This window comes from Pristiophorus japonicus, chromosome 2 (genome assembly GCF_044704955.1).
Source record: "Pristiophorus japonicus isolate sPriJap1 chromosome 2, sPriJap1.hap1, whole genome shotgun sequence".
In the NCBI taxonomy this organism is placed as follows: Eukaryota; Metazoa; Chordata; class Chondrichthyes; family Pristiophoridae; genus Pristiophorus; species Pristiophorus japonicus.
The window spans coordinates 284,640,703-284,665,975 of NC_091978.1; the positions used below are offsets into that span (position 1 = coordinate 284,640,703).

Here is a 25,273-nt window from a genome sequence, read left to right on the forward strand (position 1 = left end):
GCACTGCAGCAATTTGCCAAGCTTCTTCGGCAGCACCTCCCAAACCTGCAACCTCTACCGCCTAGAAGGACAAGGGCAGCAGGCATCACCACCTGCAGGTTCCCCTCCAAGTCACACACCATCCTGACTTGGAAATATATCGCCGTTCCTTAATCATCGCTGGGTCGTTGGGTCAAAATCCTGGAACTCCCTCCCTAACAGCACTATGGGAGTACCTTCACCACACGGGACTGCAGGGGTTCAAGAAAGCGGCTCACCACCACCTTCTCAAGGGCAATTAGGGATTGGCAATAATTGCCAACGCCCACATCACATAAATGAATTTAAAAAAACATTGGCGGTCGTTTCTTCAGCTGCCTAGGTCCTAAGGTCTAGAATTCTCTCCCTAAATCTCTTCGCCTCACCACTTCTCTTTCCTCCTTTCAGATGCTCTTTAAAACCTGCATCTTCGATCAAGCTTTTGGTCACCTGACCTAACATCATCTTATATGGCTCTGTGAAGCGCCTTGGGATGTTTTATTATGTTTAAAGGCGCTATATTAATATAAGTTGTTGTTGTATCTTGCACAGGCTTTCAATTTTTGTGTGACCTTAGCCAATACATTGGTGGGCTCTGTAACTGTGTGGATAACACATCTGAGCCTGATCCTGTTGTCATCCCCATTCCTGCAAGTGTCACTGGGCAGTGATCAGTGGCAGAAATCCCATCTGGAAATTTTTTCCGATCCTAGTTTGGGGCTGTTGATGTAAATTGCAAGACTCCAATTAATGGCCTTCTGAACTCAGCTGGATATCACAGGCTGGGGACCTCTAGTCTGTATGTCCCCATTCCACACTAGGCATTGCCTTTATCAACTGAACCATCACTGGTATCATGACCATATAACATGGACTACTTGTTCCAAATTTGTAGTGTGTGGTTGGGTCTACGAAGTATTTAAATTTGCTTTTACATTTAAAACTGCAGATAATGGAAATTGTGGGATTCTCTTGCCATTGACTACAGTTTAGAAATATATAGGCGTAAATTTCAACAATGGTGCAGGAACAGGGTGTCCACCTCACCTGCCTCGATGCAACAAGCATGCCAATGTGATGGTTCCACCGTGGAGTCAAGTCAGAAGTTGGCGTTTAAAGGGAGAGCGAAGGCAATCCCAGATTCAGGAGACACCAGTAGCGGGGCAGATTTTTGGGGGTCAGTAGGAGCACAGGCCATTCATGCTTCTCCTTTTTAACAAATTCATTCTCAGGATGTGGGCGTCGCTGGCAAGACTGGCATATATTGCCCATCTCTAGTTGCCCTGAGAAAGTGCTGGGGGCGCCTTCTTCTTGAACCGCTACAGTCCAGTGTAAGCCATAGTTTGATACAGCTGAGTTGTTTGCTAGGCCATTGCAGAGGGCAATTAAGAGTCAATCATGTTGGTGTGGGACTGAAGTCACATACAGGCAGAGTGAATAAGGGCAGCGGTTTCCTTCCCTAAAAGATATTAGTGAACCAGTTGGGTTTTTATGTCAGTCCGACAGCTTCATGGTTACTTTTATTGATACTAGATTTTTAATTCCAGATTTTTTAAACTAAATTCAAATTCTCAAACTGCCATGGTGGGATTTTATCTCACATTTTCTGGAATTCTGGATTGTTAGTCCAGGCCTCTGGATTACTAGTATGGTAACAAAACCACTACACTACCGTTCCTAGCCCCACAAGTAAATTTGGGTGGGCTCAGGCTGCCAGTGGGTGGTAGCTTTTTTTTGAAAATGTCATCTGCTTACCATCCCGTTTTCCTGCATGAATGGGGTGGTAGATGAAAATCATCCCCATATTATCCATGTTACCTTCTAATAGTAACAAAGACCCACTTTTTGTGGGTCTTTGAAGCTTGATTTCTGCTTGACCTCTGATGGAGAGTGGCACCATGTGGAGTCACCGAGGAGAATCAAGGTAGGAGCCATTAGAGGACCTTCATTTGTAAATGTGGTATAAATTTTTATTTCTCTTTTGTGCACATAATGTCTATGCATTTAGTAACTCATGAGTGAATCTTTCTACTCACAATTATGCAGCAGTCAGGGAATTCCCAAAGGAATTCCCATTCTCAGCATTTTGCTACAATTTAAATTCCAATAGCAACTAACAAAACTGTGCAAAGCCTTTTCAGGAAAAATGTTGTTCTGCAGAAGTGGCACACTACAGAAACAAATGTGAGGGAAAATGTAACTAAACGTGAATCCTTGTTGGGGAAAAGAAAAAGCACAACTCCAGCTACAGAGCAGGGTAGATAAGGGGGAACCAGTGGATGTGGTGTATTTGGATTTCAAGAAGGCATTCGATAAGGTACCACATAAAAGGTTACTGCACAAGATAAAAGTTCAAGGGGTTGGGGGTAATATATTAGCATGGATAGAGGATTGGCAAACTAACAGAAAACAGAGAGTAGGGAAAAATGGGTCATTTTTCAGTTGGCAAACAGTAAATGATGGGGTGCCGCAGGGATCGGTGCTGGGGCCTCAACTATTTATAATCTATATTATGACTTGGATGAAGGGACCGAGTGTAACATAGCCAAGTTTGCTGATGATACAAAGATGAGTGGGAAAGCAAATTGTGAGGACACAAAAAATCTGCAAAGGGATATAGACAGGCTAAGTGAGTGGGCAAAAATTTGGCAGATGGAGTATAATGTGGGAAAATGAGAGGTTATCTACTTTGGCAGAAAAAATAGAAAAGCATGTTATAATTAAATGGAGAAAGATTGCAAACTGCTGCACTACAGAGGGACCTGGGGGTCCTTGTGCATGAAATATAAAAGGTTATTATGCAGGTACAGCAAGTAATCAGGAAGACAAATGGAATGTTGACCTTTATTGCAAGAGGGATTGAGTATAAAAGCAGAAAAGTCCTGCTACAACTGTACAGAGTATTGGTGAGGCCACACAGAGTACTGTTAGCACCCCAGAGGAGGGGTAAAAGGTGTTTCTAGGCGTTACGGCGGACATCCAGCTTTTACTGCCCAGCTGACAAATTCGGCTCATGGTTTGTGGCGGCGCAAAAACTTACCGCCCTGCCCTCTATTTTCAATGAGATCATGACGTCAATCGTCGTGTAAAGCTCCGCTAGCACCCCGGATGCAAAATTAGGCCTTAACGCCTCATTAAACGCCTGCTCCAGGAAATGTCTGAAAAACCGGGCGTTCCCAGGGTGCAGCGTATTTAAATGGAGGGATGTGGATCCTACATCACAGGTCATATTGACTGCAACGGTTGCGCACATCATGCTGCGTGACGCTCGGACTTGAAAGCGGCAATTTTATTTGCCAATACAGTGTCCTTACAACTTCAGTGCGAGAATTTAATGAGGGCATTACTAGTTTGCCACCGTATCATGCTGCATGCTATTGCCAGGCGATGTCAAGTTAGAAGAAGGGCTCTTGGCCATGTCGGTTCACGGATGAGAAGAGGCCAACGACGTCTGGGGAGGAGGGCTAACCCCCACGGATTTACAGGCACCAACGCTCATACCGCCAGCTCTCTGAGGAGCAGTGTGTGAGAAGGTTATGCTTCCGAAAGGAAGTGTTGACAGAGAAATGCCATCTCCTACAGGCAGACCGATGCCTGGACCACTCTGGAAACAGCCTTCAATACTGCCATCAATGGGTTTCTGAATTCATTGTGGTGTGCTGCATGTTGCACAGCTTGGCCATCAGGAGGGGCCAGGCATTGCCAGTGGGGATTGCAGGCCCACCTCAGGAGGAGGAGGAGGACGACGAAGAGGAACCTGACGAGGCCCCCATTGGATAGCCAAACCATCCACGGGGGAGGCAGTGCAGCGATGCTGCCGGACCAAGAGTCACACGTCACCAGCTCTTAATGGACCGGTTCTCCTAAATGGAGGAATCTGAGAGATGGAGCTAATACTGGTCATGCTATGTGTCCCCTAAAGACACATCTCCGGTGAACATTGGAATAATACACAAGACACCAATGGCAAAGGATCAAACAGCCATTTTAATGCAACAAAGTAACAAAAACTCCCCCCACCCAAAGAAAACCATACAATAGACAACATTATGTTGCAGCATGAAGTGCATTAAATCAAAAAAACTATTTACAAGCGTAAACAACAAAAATCAGGGATGCACATTTTTCCGATTTAATTAACGCCGCAATTTTTAGCTGGGGCACAAAAGCTTCCTTGTGTAATGCTTGATTTTGCACCCTTTATCATGGAACCTAATTTTTTGGTTGAAAACTTTAAAAACTTACGAGTCAATATTCCTCGAGAGTGGAAGGACGCAAAGTGACCGAATCCCCTGCGGGGATGGGAGGGAAGCAGGAGTTGGGACGGAACCTGTTGTGTATGGAGAAAGAGTCAGACTGAACACTGTGAGCTCAAAGTAAAGTGTGACCTTAGTCTTTTATTGCAGGTCTCTAGAGTGCCTCTCCAACCTGTGAAGCCTCCTTAATTAACTGTGCTCCCAAGGAATTATGAGATCCCTTGGGATTCCAGGGGATGAGCCCTCTGGTGGCTGTACAGAGTAAATACAAGTCCACATATATAACAACACTTCCCCCCCCCCCCCCGAAAAGTCAATAGTGTAACTATTTACAATGTGAGTTGATCTGGAGCCCTTCTTGCCCTGGTTGATCGTCTCGGTCTGAAAGCTGGTGTTGTTGAATCATTTGTTGGGCCCTTGCTGGGCTGCTGTGGATGATTGGTTCTGCTTCATGGTCAACCGTGGTGCCGGTTGCCACTGGTGTGTATATTGGGGGATCAAAAAAGGTAGAGTCCAAGGTGGGTTGCTCAGGATAGTCTGTGATTCTGAGTTTGATTTGGTCCAAGTGTTTCCGGTGAATGAGTCTATTTGAAAGTTTGACCCAAAACACCCTGCTCCCCTCTTTGGCCATGACAGTGCCGGGATGCCACTTGGGACCTTGTCCATAATTTAATACAAATACAGAATTATTGATTTCAATCTCGCGTGACACATTTGCGCTATCATGGTATGCACTTTGTAAAAGCCGCCTGCTCTCTACCTGTTCATGTAGATCAGGGTGAACTAACGAGAGCCTTGTCTTAAGTGCTCTTTTCATGAGCAGTTCAGCAGGTGGGATCCCAGTGAGTGAGTGGGGTCTCGTGCGGTAGCTAAGCAGGACTCGGGATAGGCAAGTCTGCAGTGAACCTTCAGTTACCCTCTTCAAGCCTTGCTTGATGGTTTGCACTGCTCTCTCTGCCTGACCATTGGACGCTGGTTTCAACGGGGCAGATGTGACATGTGTGATCCCATTACGGGTCATGAATTCTTTGAACTCAGCACTGGTAAAACATGGCCCGTTGTCGCTCACCAGGACATCGGGTAAGCTGTGTGTGGCAAACATGGCCCGCAGGCTTTCAGTAGTGGCAGTGGACATGCTAGTCGACATTATCTCACATTCAATCCACTTGGAGTATGCGTCTACAACCACAAGGAACATTTTACTCAAGAACGGTCCTGCATAGTCGACGTGTACAGTTTGGAGGGCCAAGACCATAAACTTAGTGGCGCCTCCCTGGGTACATTGCTTAACTGCAATTACATCTGTGAACGCAGGACTCTAAGTCCGCATCGATCCCGGGCCACCACACGTGGGATCTGCTATCGCTTTCATCACTACGATGCCTGGGTGGGTAGTGGGTACTGTGGAAGTCATTGATGAAGGTGTCTCTGTCCTTCTTGGGGACCACTACTCGATTGCCCCACAGAAGGCAGTCTGCCTGTATAGACATTTCATCTTTGCGCCGCTGGCACGGCTTTATCTCTTCCTGCATTTCCACTGGGACACTGGACCAGCTCCCGTGAAGCCCACAGGTTTTGACTAGAGATAATAAGGGGTCCTGGCTTGTCCAGGTTTTGATCTGCCGGGCAGTGACGGGTGATTGCTCACTCTCAAATGCTTCCATAACCATGGCTAGATCTGCTGGCTGCACCATTTCCACCCCCGTGGTGGGCAATGGCAGCCTACTGAGAGCATCGGTGCAGTTTTCTGTGCCTGGCCTGTGGCGGATGGTGTAGTTGTATGCGGACAACGTGAGCGCCCATCCCTGGATGCGGGCCAATGCGTTGGTATTTACCCCTTTACTCTCGAAAAACAGGGATATAAGTGGCTTATGGTCAGTTTCCAATTCGAATTTTAGCCCAAACTGGTATTGATGCATTTTCTTTACCCCATAGCCACACACTAGCGCTTCTTTTTCAATCATGCTGTAGGCGCTCTCAGCCTTAGACAGACTCCTGGATGCATAAGCAACCGGTTGCAGTTTCTCGAAATCATTAGCTTGTTGCAATACACATCCAACGCCATATGACGACGCATCACATGCTAGTACCAAACGCTTACATGGATCATACAACACAAGCAATTTGTTTGAGCATAACAATTTTCTCGCTTTTACAAAGGCATTTTTTTGGCTTTTGCCCCAAACCCATTCGCCCCCTTTTCGTAGTAAGACATGTAGTGGTTCTAGCAGTGTGCTGAGACCCGGTAAGAAGTTACCAAAGTAGTTCAAGAGTCCCAGAAACGACCGCAGCTCCGTCACGTTCTGTGGCCTCGGTGTGTTCTCAATTGCCTCCGTCTTCGCATTGGTGGGCCTGATGCCATCTGCCGCAAAATCCTTCCCAAGAACTCCACTTCAGGCGCCAGGAAAACGCACTTCGAGCGTTTTAACCTGAGCCCCACACGGTTGAGTCGACTAAGAACCTCCTCCAGGTTCTGCAGGTGCTCGACTGTGTTCTGTCCTGTGACCAAGATGTCGTCCTGGAAGACCACGGTGTGCGGGATCGACTTCAGTAAACTTTCCATGTTTCTCTGGAATATCGCCGCTGCTGATTGGATTCCAAATGGGCATCTGTTATAAACAAAGAGACCCTTGTGCATGTTGATGCAGGTGAGGGCCTTCGATGCTTCCTCCAGTTCCTGCGTCATATAGGCTGAAGTCAGATCCAGCTTTGTGAACGTCTTTCCTCCCGCCAGCATTGCAAAGAGGTAGTCGGCCTTTGGTAGTGGGTATTGGTCCTGCAAGGAGAAACGATTGATAGTTACTTTGTAATCGCCAGAGATTCTGACGGTGCCGTCTCCCTTAAGGACTGGGACAATAGGACTGGCCCACTCGCTGAACTCGATCGGTGAAATGATGCCCTCTCTTTGCAGCCGGTCTAGCTCAATCTCTACCCTTTCTCTCATCATGTACGATACTGCTCTTGCCTTGTGATGGATGGGACGCACCCCCGGAATTAGGTGGATCTGCATTTTTGCTCCTTGGAATTTCTCGATGCTTGGTTCGAACAGTGAAGGAAATTTGTTTAAGACCTGGGCACACGAAGTGTCGTCAGCGGCGATAGTGCTCGGACGTCGTCCCACTTCCAGCGTATCTTTCCCAGCCAGCTCCTGCCGAGCAGCATGGGTCCATGGCCTGGTACCACCTAGCGTGGTAGCTTGTGCACCGCTCCATCGTAGGAGACCTTTACGTAGCACTGCTGATTACAGGAATCAGTTCTTTCGTGTAAGTTCTTAGTTTCGTGCGAACTGGAGTTAAGACTGGCCTTGAGGCCTTGTTGCACCACAACCTTTCGAAAGTCTTTTTGCCCATGATGGACTGGCTCGCGCCCGTGTCCAGCTCAATTGACACCAGGAGTCCTTTTAGTTCAACATTCAGCATTATTGGGGGACAATCCGTGGTGAATGTGTGCGCCTCCTTGGTCTGAGGCTCTGGTTCATTGTGATCCTCCGTGGATCTGTCCTCCTCTGCAACATGGTGGTTTGCAGGTTTAACAGGCTTAACAGCTCACCTGCAGACTCGTTGGAGGTGTCCCATTGTTCCACAGCCCTTGCAAACGTACTCTTTGAATCGGCATGAATGGAAACGATGATCACCCCCGCAGCGCCAACAAGGTGTTAATGGCCTTGCTTTCATCACCCTTGATGGTGGACTCTGAGTCATCTGCGGACGTACAGCTGTAGGTATGTGTGACCTACCCTGTACGTTACGATTCGAAAACAACATCACTTTGTTTACAGTACTTGTAGCAGCACTTGTGTGCTGAGAGATTTGCTTCATATTGTCACTGGTGGCAATGAACATCTGGGCTATCACTATGGCCTTACTCAAGGTTGGGGTCGCTACAGTCAAAAGTTTGCGAAGTATGGTTTCGTGGCCAATGTCAAGTACGAAAAAGTCTCTGAGCATGTGCGCCAAATGTCCTTCAAATTCGCAATGTCCTGCAAGGCGTCTTAGCTCAGCGACATAACTCGCCACTTCCTGGCCTTCAGACCTTTTGTAGGTGTAGAACCGGTACCTCGCTATCAGAACGCTTTCCTTCGGGTTCAAATGCTCTCGGACCAGTGTGCACAAATCGTCGTATGATTTCTCTGTGGGTTTCACTGGAGTGAGCAGATTCTTCATTAGGCTATATGTTGGTGCCCCACAGACAGTGAGGAGGATTGCCCTTCATTTGGCAGCGCTCTCTTCCCCATCTAGCTCATTGGCCACGAAGTATTGGTCGAGTCGCTCCACAAAAGTTTCCCAATCATCTCCCTTCGAAAATTTCTCCGGGATGCCCACTGTTCTCGCATCTTTGGGTTCACTATCTGTATCTCGTCGCAGTTGTTGTGTATGGAGAAAGGGTCAGACTGAACACTCTGAGCTCAAAATAAAGTGTGACCTTAGTCTTTTATTGCAGGTCTCCAGAGTGCCTCTCCAACCTGTGAAGCCTCCTTAAATACCTATGCTCTCAAGGGATCCCATAATCCCTTGGGACTCCAGGGGATGAGCCCTCTGGTGGCTGTACAGAGTAAATACAAGTTCCCCTTGATGACTTTCAATCACATAGTTGGGCAAGCAGGTCATTGCATCTCACAAGGACATCTGTGAAAATGGCCCTATCCGCCCAGTGGAGTAGGGACACCAGAATTTCGGGCCCTTCCCTACTCATACTTGGCTCTGATGGGTTCAAGACTCCTGTCAGCTCCATCTTCATGGAAGGTGGTGCTGTTCTCCACTGTTCCACCTGCCTGAGGTCTCTCAGATCTGACCAGTGTCAGTACTATTCCCTTCACCTTTGTGGAGGAAAGCTCAACGCCGCATTTCTGGCTATGATCGAGAAACTAGCTTTCAAGCGCAGTCTTCTCTTGAACGACTTAAAGCCAGTTTTTGAGTCACAACCGGAGACATAGCTATAGAGATTGTCCAACCATCTTTTTATCGCACCCCCCCTCCCCTCCGCATACCCCAAGACCACCACCTCACCACTGCTGCACTGCACAAATATAACAGACATAATAATCCAAGTTGCTGATTTACAATCTCCACAACAACATGGAGTTGGTCACATAATTTGAACCTAAAAATACTGTTAACATTCCCATAATACTTTTTAAAATAAAAACAAAATCTAATTCTTTCAATCCCCACTCATCAGTAGTCCTGAAGTCAAACTGCATTGTATACCTGTTGAAAAATACCATGGGAGAATCACTTGAATGTCGTTAGAATTTGAATATAAACAGTAATACAGTTTCATTTCTTATTTAAAATTGTTAATATATAGAAGGCAATTTGCATTCCACTTTTTTAATACAGCTCAGAGGCAGTGTAATTGAACTCTATTTGGCAACAATTCAAGCAAGATTTTTGGTTGGAAACTGTTATGCAATCTATCTGCTTATCTTTAGAAGACTGACAAGTTAACTGGCACATGACCTGGTGTTTTATTCTCTGGTTTCTGTAGTTGTAATACATGGCATAGATATAGATTGAGGATATAACGAGCATGGTGGATAGAGGTGTACCGATGGATGTGGTGTATTTAGATTTCCAAAAGACATTTGATAAGGTGCCACACAAAAAGTTACTGCAGAAGATAAAGGTACGCGGAGTCAGAGGAAATGTATTAGCATGGATCGAGAATTGGCTGGCTAACAGAAAGCAGAGAGTCGGGATAAATGGGTCCTTTTCGGGTTGGAAATCGGTGGTTAGTGGTGTGCCACAGGGATCGGTGCTGGGACCACAACTGTTTACAATATACATAGATGACCTGGAAGAGGGGACAGAGTGTAGTGTAACAAAATTTGCAGATGACACAAAGATTAGTGGGAAAGCGGGTTGTGTAGAGGACACAGAGAGGCTGCAAAGAGATTTAGATAGGTTAAGCGAATGGGCTAAGGTTTGGCAGATGGAATACAATGTCGTAAAATGTGAGGTCATCCACCTTGGGAAAAAAAACAGTAAAAGGGAATATTATTTGAATGGGGAGAAATTACAACATGCTGCGGTGCAGAGGGACCTGAGGGTCCACGTGCATGAATCCCAAAAAGTTAGTTTGCAGGTGCAGCAGGTAATCAGGAAGGCAAATGGAATGTTGGCCTTCATTGCGAGAGGGATGGAGTACAAAAGCAGGGAGATCCTGCTGCAACTGTCCAGGGTATTGGTGAGGCCGCACCTGGAGTACTGCGTGCAGTTTTGGTCACCTTACTTAGGGAAGGATATACTAGCTTTGGAGGGGGTACAGGGACGATTCACTAGGCTGATTTCGGAGATGAGAGGGTTACCTTATGATGATAGATTGAGTAGACTGGGTCTTTACTCGTTGGAGTTCAGAAGGATGAGGGGTGATCTTATAGAAGCATTTAAAATAATGAAAGGGATAGACAAGATAGAGGCAGAGAGGTTGTTTCCACTGGTCGGGGAGACTAGAACTAGGGGGCACAGCCTCAAAATACCGTGGAGCCAATTTAAAACCGAGTTGAGAAGGAATTTCTTCTCCCAGAGGGTTGTGAATCTGTGGAATTCTCTGCCCAAGGAAGCAGTTAAGGCTAGCTCATTGAATGTATTCAAATCACAGATAGATAGATTTTTAACCAGTAAGGCAATTAAGGGTTATGGGGAGCGGGCGGGTAAGTGGAGCTGAGTCCACGGCCAGATCAGCCATGATCTTGTTGAATAGCGGAGCAGGCTCGAGGGGCTAGATGGCCTACTCCTGTTCCTAATTCTTATGTTCTTATGTTCATAGCCGAAATAATGCTACAGTCATCTATGCAAATATTCTTTATCCTCTATTAAAGAGTTTCTCTGGGCTGCTCCATGACACAGTCCTATATTTTGTTGTGATAGCTACAGTAAGACTGCAGCTGTGAACCAGTATGAGTTATGATTTTAAGTTGGAGTGTGAGTGCGATGTGCATCGGCCGAGGAGAGCGGCACACTCGCATGGCGGCGAGGCGAGGCCCGGAGTTACTTAAACTCCCAACTACTGCACGAACCCACGGGAGTCGCAGGTGGGAGTAGGTTTTGGGTGGCAGCAGGCCATAGGAACGGTCCCAGGCCGGGGAAGGAGGAGGGAAGCTCCACAAGGAAATCTTTTTAAAAGTTAGATGATTACTTAGCTTCCTGGATCCCAATCCTGCCTCCTGGCATGATCCTGAGTTAAAAATCAGGTCGGGGTCCTAATTGCCTGTGAGTTAAAAGGACAGCAGTTGAAGCATGGTACGAACACGGAGGTGAGGACGCTGCCCCGATTTTAACCACTCCCACACTCCCTATTCATGTTGGGCACAGAGGAGGGGGCTCCCAGTTAAAATTGAGGCTGTGGACCACTTTTAGGGTTAAATGTGTGCCCAGGTCAGCTTGTAATGGATGAGGTGGGGAGTGATGGATGAAAGGTACTTTTTGCGAGTTAGGATAAGGGCAGCAGAGTTCTGGATGAACTCAGGTTTAAGGTGGGTGGAAGGTGGGAATGCCGGCCAGGAGAGTATTGGAGTAGTCGAATCTAGAGGTAACAAAGACATGGATGATGGATTCAGCAGCAGATGAGCTGAGGTGAGGCGGAGACGGGTGATGTTACAGAGGTGGAAGTTGGCGGTCTTGGTGATGGAGATGTTGCAAACGGCCTGATTCAGCTGCAGAGGGGGATGGAGTCAGTGACTAGGGAACGGAGTTTGTGGTGGGGACTGAAAACAATGGGTTCGGTCTTGCCAATATCTAATTGGAGGAAATTTCTTCCAATCCAATGCTGGATGTCACAGTGTGACCTAGCTAATGACTTTTCGTATTGCTTTGAAGCAAAATATTACTCTAGAAATGCAATATGCCATGACAGATCTGTAATGTTGTCAGGAACATTTCTACGCTTCTCTACAGTGTGTGTATATGTGTAAGAAAAATAAGCTTCTTTGTGAGAATGGTAGAAATGCGTAGGAAGATACAGTCCAACCTATTAAGCATTTTTTCTCTCGTTTCATTATACCCTCAAACGTGGTTGATTTTTAAGACCATGGATAATCGTTATAATTATCTCTATAATTTTTCAGTATTTGTTTAGATATCATTTGCTACTTTAAAAGTCAAAGCTCTAAACCATTACTGAGAATATTAGCTGCTGCTAGACCTCTATTAAACTAATTTTATAACTGCTGCATATGTATCTGCTTGGAAATCAGCTATTATTTAAAACTGATGCATCTCCTATGGAATTGCTCACAGATTTGTATGGATTGAGGTCCTACCTCAACCTTTAATTGGTTGGGGAACTGTCATGGTAGCTGCATTTGTTTCTCAAATAAGAGGCTGGGACTGAGATTTCAGCAGGTTGGAAGTAGTCATGAAAGGTATTTTTTTTATATATGATGGCCTCGATTTTAAAAGCTCCCATCTGGTGGAAACCAGGCGGTGGTCAGTTAAAATAAGGGAGTTACTTATGATGTCATCAGGATGCGATCTCCAATTTCAACCTGAGGTCTAAAATAGGATAGGGGAGTGGAGAGTGGCACCGTCTGCTCCCTCATCAGGCAAATTTTGCCTGGAGCCGGATTCTGGGCCAGAAGAGGCCCAGAAGGTAAGTTTTTAATTAATTTTTCACATTTTCTTGTAGTCCAGCATAATCATGTGGACCTCATAAGGAAACTCTGGGCCTCCCTTCAACCGGCTAGTCACCTCTTCTCGATCCTGGCCAGACCCCTCACTGACTGCTAGGGAGATTGCTAGGGAGCATCTCCATGTTAAGATCGGCAGGGCTTCCGTGTTGCCTGCCTTGCCCGGTTTCCCCCACGCTCATCCGCACCCTTCCCGCCTCCCTGTTAAAACGGAGGCACACGTATTTGGTCATTTTTGTTGAAGGTGTGGAGCAAAAGAAGCAACTGGAAAACAGACAAATACAGAAACTAGCAAGTGGCAGAACAATAAAAGATGCAGTTTTACACAACAACTATTTGTATTTATATAGCGCCTTTAACATAGTAAAACATTCCAAGGTGCTCCACAGGAGAGTTAGCAAAAAAAATTTGACACCGAGCCACATAAGGAGATATTAGGGTAGATGACCAAAAGCTTGGTCAAAGAAGTAGGTTTTAAGAAGTGCCTTAAAGGAGGAAAGAAAAGTAGAGAGGCGGAGAAGTGGGGAGTGAGTTCCAGAGCTTAGGGCCTTGGCAGCTGAATGCACGGCTGCCAATGGTGGAACGATTTAAATCGGGGATGTGCAAGAGGCCAGAATTGGAGGAGTGCAGAGGTCTCGGAGGGTTGTAAAGTTGGAGGAGGTTATAGAGAGAGGGAGGAGCGAGGCCATGGAGGAATTTTAAAACAATGGTGAGAGTTTTTAAATTGAGGCGTTGCCGGACGAGAAGCCAACGTAGTTCAGCGAGCACAGGGATGATAGGTGAACGAGACTTGGTGCGAGTTAAGATAAGGGCAGCAAAGTTTTGGATCTCAAATTTATGTAGGGTGGAAGATGGGAGGTCGGATAGAGCGAGCATTGGAATAGTCAAGTCTAGACGCAACAAAGACATGCATGAGGGTTTCAGCAGCGGATGAGCTGTGGAATTTTTTTCGTCAGTCTCAAATGGAGACCCTTCAATACCACTGTTTATAGCACCCAGATTCTGGGGCTCAATTTTCCACAAATTGTTTTTTTGGCATATTTGAAGAGTCACGCCTGTTTGTTTGGGGCCCAAGAACGGCAAAAAATTTTTCTAAGTTTCCCCGTTGGATTTCTTCATTTTGGCGCAGCCTAACCTGTCCTTTAGTTTTGGGGGTGGAACCTTGATCTGCGCCAAAAAGATTGGGTTGTTACGGTAACCAGGGTCACAATGCGAGCTGAGGCTGGAAAGTGAAACATACAGCTAGTTTGCAACACATTATGACACATTGCATTAACTTAAAAACAAATTAAAGTATATTGCAGCAACTTATCTCCAATTATTAAAGTTCCACCCCTATCCTAGGCCGAATGGCCTCCTTCCTCCCGGTCCCTGCACCTAACTACACTCAAAAGGCTACCCCCGCCCCCCTCTCCCACCACCCTCCCCCTCTCTCTCTCCAATCACCCTCCCCTCTCTCTCCCATTATCCTCCCCTCTCGCTCCCCCCCCACCCTTTCTCTTCCCCCCCCCACCCTTTCTCTTTCCCCCCCCAGCCTTTCTCTTAACGCCCCCCGACCCTTTCTCTTCCCCCCCCACCCCCACACTTTCTCTTCGCCACCCCCCCCTCCCCTCTCCCCCCGCGCCCCCCCACCGCCCTGCTTACCTTTCCTGCTGCTGTTGTCCGGGCATCCGCTGCACTTACCTGTGCCGGTTTCCTTACCTGTGCCGATTTCCTTACCTACACCGATTTCTTTAACTCTCCAGAAGGTTTTTCTGCAGAGGCCACATACACTGGCCTAAGAACTGGAATAACTCTCAGCTGGCCAAACTTGCCTAAATGGCCAGAATTGGCGCAGGTGGCAGGTTATGCCCCATTTGGCTGAAAAAAAAGTACCTAAAAAAATCGTAACCAACGTAAGTTACGCTGGTGCCAATTGATTGGGGAAACTGTGGTTTTTTAACGTAGGACAAAAAAATAACGCAAATCACTGGCGAAAATTGAGCCCCTGGGGTCTAATTTGGATACTGCAAAGACTGGAATTGATTCCACACCTGCATTTTACGTTATCTATTTTTTTGCTATGAAATATGGATTTCCCTTTCAATGAACATTTTTTATGTATTAGTGATTTGTGTTTATTGCCACTTAGAGAGGTAATATTTTTAGGGCGAAAAATTCAATACCTCTCAAACGGGCACAGGGATCGCGATGCGTGATTAACCCGTGCCCGTTCAAAGTAATGTAGGCAACACGCAAACTTTAAATGATAGTGGTGTGCAGCCCAGCAATAAATGCGCCTATGAGTGGCTGCACACTCAACAGGGGCCCCAAGTTCATGCACCAATTAAAGCCAGCCTGCGGTACTTAAAACCAGCCTACACCTCTTAAAGAAGAGATGCAGTTTGAAGACACCAGGTGCTGGAAGTAATTGCGGAAGGGAGTTTCACTTGTGAAAGATACAAGAATGACACAACAGGCCAGAGAAGGGTTCCAAGGTTCTCAGATATAGCACTGGAGGCCTTAGTACAGAAGCTGGGGAGGAGAGAGGCCCTGTTTCCATAGGCGGCCAGGTGGCCCTCTAGATAGAAACTGCAAAGGCAGTGGAGCTGATAGATTCGGAGATCAGTGCCAACAGTGTTACCCTGAGGACCCAGAAACATAGAAACATAGAAAATAGGTACAGGAGTAGGCCATTCGGCCCTTCGAGCCTGCACCGCCATTCAATAAGATCATGGCTGATCATTCCCTCAGTACCTCTTTCCTGCTTTCTCTCCACACCCCTTAGCAGTAAGGGCCATATCTAACTCCCTCTTGAATATATCCAATGAACTGGCATCAACAACTCTCTACGGCAGGGAATTCCATAAGTTAACAACTCTCTGAGTGAAGAAGTTTCTCCTCATCTCAGTCCTAAATGGCCTACCCCTTATCCTAAGACTATGTCCCCTGGTTCTGGACTTCCCCAACATCGGGAACATTCTTCCCGCATCTAACCTGTCCAGTCCTGTCAGAATCTTATACGTTTCTATGAGATCCCCTCTCATCCTTCTAAACTCCAGTGAATAAAAGCCCAGTTGATCCAGTCTCTCCTCATATGACAGTCCAGCCACCCCTGGAATCAGTCTGGTGAACCTTCGCTGCACTCCCTCAATAGCAAGAACGTCCTTCCTCAGATTAGGAGACCAAAACTGAACACAATATTCCAGGTGAGGCCTCACTAAGGCCCTGTACAACTGCAGTAAGACCTCCCTGCTCCTATACTCAAATCCCCTAGCTATGAAGGCCAACATATAATTTGCCTTCTTAGCCCCTGCTGTACCTGCATGCCCACTTTCAGTGACTGATGAACCATGACACCCAGGTCTCGTTGCACCTCCCCTTTTCCTAATCTGCTGCCATTCAGATAATATTTTGCCTTCGTGTTTTTGCCCCCAAAATGGATAACTTCACATTTATCCACATTATACTGCATCTGCCATGCATTTGCCCACTCACCTAACCTGTCCAAGTCACTCTGCAGCCCCTTAGTGTCCTCCTCACAGCTCACACCGCCACCCAGTTTAGTGTCATCTGCAAACTTGGAGATATTACACTCAATTCCTTCATCTAAATCGTTAATGTATATTGTAAAGAGCTGGGGTCCCAGCATTGAGCCCTGCAGCACTCCACTAGTTACTGCCTGCCATTCTGAAAAGGACCCGTTTATCCCGACTCTCTGCTTCCTGTCTGCCAACCAGTTCTCTATCCGAGTCAGTACATTACCCCCAATACCATGCACTTTGATTCTGCACACCAATCTCTTGTGCAGGACCTTGTCAAAAGCCTATTGAAAGTCCAAATACACCACATCCAATGGTTCTGCCTTGTCCACTCTGCTAGTTACATCCTCAAAAAATTCCAGAAGATTCGTCAAGCATGATTTCCCTTTCATAAATCCATGCTGACTTGGACCGATCCTGTCACTGCTTTCCAAATGTGCTGCTATTTGATTCTTAATGATTGATTCCAACATTTTACCCACGAATGTCAGGCTAACGGGTCTATAATTACCCGTTTTCTCTCTCCCTCCTTTTTTTAAAAATGGTGTTACATTAGCTACCCTCCAGTCCATAGGAACTGATCCAGAGTCGATAGACTGTTGGAAAATGATCACTAATGCATTCACTATTTCTCGGGCCACTTCCTTAAGTACTCTGGGATGCAGACTATCAGGCCCCGGGGATTTATCGGCCATCAATTCCATCAATTTCCCTAACACAACTTCCCACCTAATAAGGATTTCCTTCAGTTCCTCCTTCTCAATAGACCCACTGTTCCCTATACCTTCAGAAGGTTATTTGTATCTTCCTTCGTGAAGACAGAACCGAAGTATTTATTCAATTGGTCCTGCCATTTCTTTGTTCCCCATTATAAATTCACCTGAATCTGACTGCAAGGGACCTATGTTTGTCTTCACTAATCTTTTTCTCTTCACATATTTATAGAAGCTTTTGCAGTCAGTTTTTATGTTCCCTGCAAGCTTCCTCTCGTACTCTATTTTCCCCCTCTTATTTAAACCCTTAGTCTTCCTCTGTTGAATTCTAAATTTCTCCCAGTCCTCAGATTTGTTGCTTTTTCTAGACAAATTATATGCCTCTTCCTTGGCTTTAACTCTATCATTAATTTCCCTTGTTAGCCATGGTTGAGCCACCTTCCCCGTTTTATTTTTACTCCAGGCAGGGATGTACAATTGCTGAAGTTGATCCATGTGATCTTTAAATGTTTGCCATTGCCTATCCACCGTCAACCCTTTAAGTATCCTTTGCCAGTCTATTCTAGCCAATTCACGCCTCATACCGTTGAAGTTACCTTTCCTTAAGTTCAGCACCCTAGTTTCCGAATTAACTGTGTCACTCTCCATCTTAATAAAGAATTCTACCATATTATGGTTACTCTTCCCCAAGGGGCCTCGCACAACGAGATTGCTAATTAGTCCCTTCTCATTACACATCACCCAGACTAGGATGGCCAGCCCTCTAGTTGGTTCCTCGATATATTGGTCGAGAAAACCATCCCTAATACACTCCAGGAAATCTTTCTCCACCGCATTGCTACCAGTTTGATTAGCCCAATCAATATGTAGATTAAAGTCACCCATGATAACTGCTGTACCTTTATTGCACACATCCATTATTTCTTGTTTGATGCTGTCCCAAACCTCACTACTACTGTTTGGTGGTCTATACACAACTCCCACTAGCGTTTTCTGCCCTTTTGAATTCCACAGCTCCACCTATACTGATTGCACATCATCCAGGCTAATGTCCCTCCTTACTATTGCATTAATTTCCTCTTTAACCAGTAATGCCACCCCACCTCCTTTTCCTCTCTGACTATCCTTCCTAAATGTTGAATACCCCTGGATGTTGAGTTCCCAGCCTTGGTCACCCTGGAGCCATGTCTCCGTGATGCCAATTACATCATACCCGTTAACTGCTGTCTGCGCAGTTAATTTGTTCACCTTATTCCAAATACTCCTCGCATTGAGGCACAGAGCCTTCAGGCTTGTCTTTTCAACACACTTTGCTCCTTTAGAATTTTTCTGTAATTTGGCCCTTTTTGTTTTTTGCTTTGGGTTTCTCTGTCCTCCACTTTTACTATTCTCCTTTGTATCTTTTGTTTCTGCCTCCATTTTATTTCCCTCTGTCTCCCTGCATAGGTTCCCATCCCCCTGCCATGTTAGTTTAACTCCTCCCCAACAGCACCAACAAACACTCCCCCGACGACATTGGTTCTGGTCCTGCCCAGGTGCAGACCGTCCGGTTTGTACTGGTCCCACCTCCCCCAGAACCGGTTCCCATGTCCCAGGAATTTGAATCCCTCCCTTCTGCACCACTCCTCAAGCCACGTATTCATCTGAGCTATCCTGCGATTCCTACTCTGACTAGCACGTGGCACTGGTAGCAATCCTGAGATTACTACTTTTGAGGTCCTACTTTTTAATTTAGCTCCTAGCTCCCTAAATTCGTCTTGTAGGAACTCATCCCGTTTTTTACCTATATCGTTGGTACCTATATGCACCACGACAACTGGCTGTTCACCCTTCCTTTTCAGAATGTCCTGCACCCGTTCCGAGACATCCTTGACCCCTGCACCAGGGAGGCAACATACCATCCTGGAGTCTCAGTTGCGGCCGCAGAAATGCCTATCTATTCCCCTTAAAATCAAATCCCCTATCACTTTCGCTCTCCCACTCTTTTTCCTGCCCTCCTGTGCAGCAGAGCCACCCATGGTACCATGAACTTGGCTGCTGCTGCTCCCCCCTGATGAGTCATCACCCGCAACAGTACCCAAAGCGGTGTATCTGTTTTGCAGGGGGATGACCGCAGGGGACCCTGTACAACCTTCCTTGCGCTGCTCTTCCTGCTGGTCACCTATTTACTATCTGGCTGTGTACCCTTTTCCTGTGGTAAGACCAACTCGCTAAACGTGCTATTCACGTCATTCTCAGCATCGTGGATGCTCCAGAGTTCATCCAGCCGCAGCTCCAGTGCCGCAATGCGGTCTGTCAGGAGCTGGAGGCGGATACACTTCCCGCACATGTCGTCAGGGACACCGGAAGCGTCCCTGACTTCCCACATAGTACAGGAGGAGCATAACACGTGTCCGAACTGTCCTGCCATGACTTAACCCGAAGATAAACTTAATTTGGCAACAACAATGCTAAATGTTACTTACTGATAAAGAAAAGAAAAAAGAAAAGCTACTTATGGATCACCACCAGCCAATCACTTACTCCTTTGGCTGTGACGTCCCCTTTCAATTTCTTTCTACTTTTTTGTCTTCTCACCCCACTGCGGCTGCACCGGCTACCCTCTCGACTGCTCGAACTCCTCCTCAACTGCCGCCGCCTTCGACACACCCGCTGGGCCTTTTGTAGGCCTCTCGACTGCTCGAACTCCTCCTCAACTGCCGCCGCCTCCGACGCACCCGCTGGGCCTTTTGTAGGCCTCTCGACTGCCTGAACTCCTCCTCGACTGCCGCCTTCGACACACCCGCTGGGCCTTTTGTAGGCCTCTTGACTGCCCGAACTGCTCCTTGACTGCCTCCTCAATGATCTCACATGAGTGGTCAAGATCAGTGAGTGCATCTTCAAATGCCATATCCCAGAAACTGCATCACTTGCCCCTCACACTGCTCAATGCACCACACCCCCATTACTCACCTGCCAAAAATTTATATCAATCATGACTCATACCTCACATTCACATGCTCCATCTTACCCTCACACACTAGCACTGTTGCAAGCCTCACAGCTTACACACATTACTAGCTACTTAATTATGACAGCTGTTGTGTATGCATGTCTAATTACTGTGTGATGTCTGAAACACTGTTATGCAACACTGAATGTACCCTTGCACTGTACACACCTTATCTGTACACCAGAGGGTGCTGCTGCTGGAGACCTAAGGGTTACCTGCACACTGCAGGTAACCCAGTATAAAAAGGGAACTCACAGTTTGTTGTCAGCACTCAGGAGCTGCAAATAAAGGACTACAGGTCTACACAGTTTAAGTATCATACCCTGCCTCATGGAGTCATTACTAAAGGTGCCCACATACAACTGGTGATGAGGATGGGATACGAGGTCACGAACTACGCGCTCAACATGTCTAACCTCAACAACTTTCAGCAATTTACAGAGGGGGAAGATTGGGATGCTTTGTGGAAAGATTGGAACACTTCTTTATAGCCAATGACCTGGACGGGGACACACCGGCTACACTACCGAACAAACGCAGGACCATCCTGCTTAGCAGTTGTGGGCCCACCATCTACAGTCTCGTCAGGGACTTACTAGCCCCGGAGAAGACAACCACCAAGAGCTATGAGCAACTTGTAACAATCATACAGGAACAACTAAAACCGAAAGAAAGCATCCTCACAGCCAGGCACCGGTTCTACACTTACCGGCGACCTGAGGGCCAAGAAATTGGCAAGTATGCTGCACACTTAAGAAGACTAGCTGCACTGTGTGATTTTGGCGACCACCTTAAGGAAGCACTAAGGGACATATGTCATCGGAATTGGCTATGAAGGCTTCCTACACAAATTGCTCTCGGCTGACATCACGGTCACCTTGCAGAAAGCAATTCAAGTGAGCCAGGCCTAAATGGTTTCGGCTGGCGACTCCAGGCGAATACTGACCCAGGACTCTAAACTGGCGAGCGCAGTGCACCGCATGGATACTTCTAAAGGCAGAAGTGCTGCCCCGAGTCCCGCAACCCTGAGTCTGCCACATGGGGCAAACCGGTTGGCCCCATGCTGGCGCTGTGGAGGAAACCACAGGGCCCACCAGTGCCGCTACAAAGTCTATGCATGCAAAGGCTGCAAAGAGAAAGGGCACCTTCAGAGAATGTGCAGAAAAAGTTGTACTCACCGCGTCTATGATGAGTTGGCTGATCACAGGGGCTCCGACACAGATGAAGATGAAGCTGCTCAAACCCTAGAAGAAGAGTATGGAATCTTTACCTGCTCCACCGGAAGTTCTCCGTGGATGATGGAAGTGGACATCGATGGGGTCCCAATCTCCATGGAGATCGACACAGGCGCGAGCCAGTCTGTGATGAGCCAAATGACCTTTGAAAAAATTTGGATGAATCCTGCCACTCGACCAAAACTGTCTCCTGCCCAGGCGAGACTGCTCACCTACACCAAAGGTAAAATCCAAATCGTTGGCAGTGTAGACGTCCAGGTCTCCCAGGGCGGCGTGTTGAACAAACTCCACCTGTGGATTGTAGCCGGCGATGGTCCCACACTGCAGGGCAGGAATTGGATGAACTGGGTCCACATCAGGCGAAGTGGCCCTGTGAAAGAAAAGACCACCACAGCCCATCTGCAGGAAATGGCTGCAGCACCAACAACACAAGGAGAAACACTTGTAATCAAAATGGCCGCTGCCATGCCACCAGTGAGCATGGAGAAGCATCACATGACACCGAGTGGCCAATCAGATTTGAAGGCTCCCTTAAAGGAGACCGGTAACCAAAGTCATTTAAAGGGGAAGTTTCAACTATTTGAGTACACGGACTTTAAAGCTAAAGATGCGATTAAAGGGTGCAAGTATGAAAATGTATGCAATGTAACAATGAATTGTGATGCTGGTTTAACTAATGTAACTAATGGTATGAATGCAGGTGTCAGTAAGGTTAAGAACAAGTTTATTCTGCTTAACAGTAATGATAGAGATTGTGAAATGCCGAATGTAACCATGTCTGTTGAAACCAGGACACTCAAAAGTGATGCAAATACTAGAATGTATAATGCAGGCTCAACTATGTGTGATCAGAGCCAAGGTGACATTGGGTCCTACAGGAACCATGCTGATGCCAATGGAATCCCCCTGTGGGAGACCCCCAGGTCCAGCAGGCTACCTGACCATGTAGCCTGGACCTTTAAAACAAATGTGATGCCCCTTGCAGGACACACACACAGGCAGTGGGAGCAGACCCACTACAGGGACAGTGGTCAATGGGCAGCCCAGCCACCACCAATGGCAACCTGCACCGGACCAGCCCTACAACCCCCGGCAACCAGGGCCAACACCAGGAGCATGAGGCCAATACCCTCCAGCTTCCCTGGCAAACCCTGGGATGACCTGACCCTCATCCCAATTGGTGGACAAGGAGCCCACCCAATCTTGTGGCCCTGCCCGCCACCCCACAACTACCTACATCACAGTGTATACACACCACCCACTGCTGCCATGGCTACCCTCCCCACACCCCGAGGGATCCCACAACAGTGACACTTGATTTGTGTGTGAGGGAGGGAAAACGTACGAGGCCAGCCTCAAGCACAGGGTTCACACCTGGCAACCACACAACCCTCACCACAACCTACCACTGATCACCTCCCCTGGCCATGACAATAAGGATATGAAAAATGCTTAGGGGGGAGTATTGTTGTGTATGCATGCCTGTATACTGTGTAATGTCTGAAACACTGTTATGCAACACTGAATGTACCCTTACACTGTACACACCTTATCTGTACACTAGAGGGTGATGCTGCTGGAGACCTAAGGGTTACCTGCAGCGGTTTAAAAAGGAACTCACAGCTTGTTGTCAGCACTCAGGAGCTGCAAACAAAGGACTACAGGTCTACACAGTTTTAAGTATCATACCCTGCCTCGTGGAGTCATTACTAAAGGTGCCTACATACACTACAACAGCCAAATCTATAGCACCACACTCACTGATACACTGCCCTCTTGCAGGACAAGGTGGCACACAACTGTAGGCACCAGCAGCTAATGGGAGGGATCAGATGCACCTCCATATCCAGCTTGAGGAGTCGGTGTTCTGCATAATTGGAGTGGCAGTGGCTGAGGCTTTAGCTAGCGTCGGGGCTGAAACAATCCAAGATGACGGTATCCTACTTCTCACATCCCACTTCCTCCTCATCCCACAACCTCTTCTGAGTTACAAGCTACAAAAGCATGCACCTTTTGCTTTCCCTCTCCTCACTCCCCCTCACCACACTCTATCCTTGTGCCTTTCTCATTTTAGAGATCCAAGAAATCCAACCTGGCCAAGCAGTAGTGCAAGAGGAAACGGAGAGTGCTGACCATCACTCGATCTGACAATCGCAGCAACCAGCTCAGTTACTGGCACTACGTGGACTTTAGAGGGTTGCTTAGAGGCAAGATCTGCACGTGGTGAGTCACCAGGCATGAGTGGGCTGCAGCCAGGGCAGGGGGAAAGGGTAGCATAGGATCCAGCTCCCTGAAGGGCTAGATTGCACACGGGTTCTGCTGCACAGGACTCAGATGAGGACTTGGATGGGGCGGCCTGCAGGTCAAAAATTGATGCATATGCACAACAAAATGCTTGGTGCAGTGGCAGACCAGCGACAAAGCCTGAATGCAATGTCATGGAGCATGGAGTAGTCCAGCACTAGCCTCGCACAGGACTTTGCTCAGAGCTTGGAGCCGATCCTTTCCAGCGTGGAAGGGGTGGGCAGATCCATTAGCGCACTTGTGGACCCAACCATCACGCAGCATTTGATAGACTTGTCTCAGCTTCCATTGCAGCACAAGTGGAAACCATCCAGTGGAAGCTCAGACTGAAGTCATGCAGGCTCAGCTTGCTGTCATGCACGCACAGACTGCTGCCATCATGGCTGGGTTTGCAAATGCTGAAAGGGGCTTGCAGGGTGTCACAGCAGTCTAGCAATCTGTCTTCCAGCAGATTACTACAATTGCTGAGGCCGTGGAGCACAAACCTCCTGTCCTCTCTCAGGATGACAGCATTCATCTTCCCACCATTGCTACTCAGTCAGTGGCATTGCTGTTGCCTGTCAGCCAGCCAGCCCAGACTGCTGCCGTCCATTCCAAGGTGGTGCATTCTGAAGTCGGGCCTTCTAGGCCCAGAGCTGCTCGAGGTTGGAAAGTCAGCAGCCTTCCACCAGCCGTGCTGCAGCCACTGGGGTAGCACTGCATAGGAGTAGCGTGGCAGCCTCGACCTGTGAAGAAACACCAGCGGCAGGTTGGGGCCATAAAAGGCGAGTGGCGAGCGGCCCCTGGACCACTTCAGGGAGCAGCGCGAGCTGGTGCAAGAGGGCGACAGCAGTGAAGAGGGCGATTGGATTGCACATCACCAAGGTCCAGGTCGGTGATTGGAGTGTGGGCAGGTACAACAGGAGCAGCGAGGTCGGGGCGAAGGAGCGGCGAGTGATCGTGGAGCAACGTGATCGGGGCACAGAAGAGGCGTGAGTTCGGGGCCCAGTAGAGGCAAGCGCCCTGGGGCAGCATGGGCCAGCCCACACTGTGATAGGTGTGCTCAGTAGGTCCGTGCAGCAGAGCTGGTCTCCAGTCGTCTTGGTTAATCCTTACCACTGGACCAAGACCTAGCTCTGTCAAGCCCGTGTGGTGGCTGGTGTGCAACGGCCACCACACGTTAAAAAAATCCACGCATAGGCATCTTCCACCCTTAGTTCGGGACCTGGAATATCAGGTCCTTCATTGAAACACCTGTGAACTTATCCCTTTCTAGTGTGGAAGCTCGTCATCCTCAATATGAGGGACCGCCTAAGAAGAAGCATAAGAGCATTGACAGGAAAACGTACATGGAAGAGATGCACTAAGGGAATACACAAGGGAGATTAATTGACTTTTGAATGAAATATTTTATTGGTTGATTCATAAAATTGGATTGGAAAGTTTGTTTTGTGGTGGTTTTTATTGCAGCATTGTGGCCAAGAGGATGCTGTGATGGTTAGTAACAGAGGGAAGGTAAAGTGTGGGACTGTTGGTAAATGGGGAATTAGGGTTGCGTTCATTGGTACCACAGTTGGATGAGTTGATCACGGACAGCCTGGGCAGAGAGGGGCTGTGTGGGTTGCCTCA

At 47.5% G+C, this 25,273-nt stretch overlaps 1 protein-coding gene across 8 annotated transcripts in view; it reads left to right on the plus strand.

Moving 5' to 3' along the window:
* The window catches only part of LOC139233945 (uncharacterized), a 926,529-nt gene that overhangs the window by 222,284 nt on the left and 678,972 nt on the right, over nucleotides 1–25,273 (plus strand). The window contains exon 1 of one of the 8 annotated variants that reach the window (XM_070864670.1): nucleotides 23,537–23,584. The exons of the other annotated variants lie outside the window; for them this stretch is intronic. The gene's annotated coding sequence lies outside the window, so the exon portion shown is untranslated. Of the gene's footprint in view, nucleotides 1–23,536; nucleotides 23,585–25,273 lie in introns of those variants that run through there. 8 annotated transcript variants of the gene reach the window in all.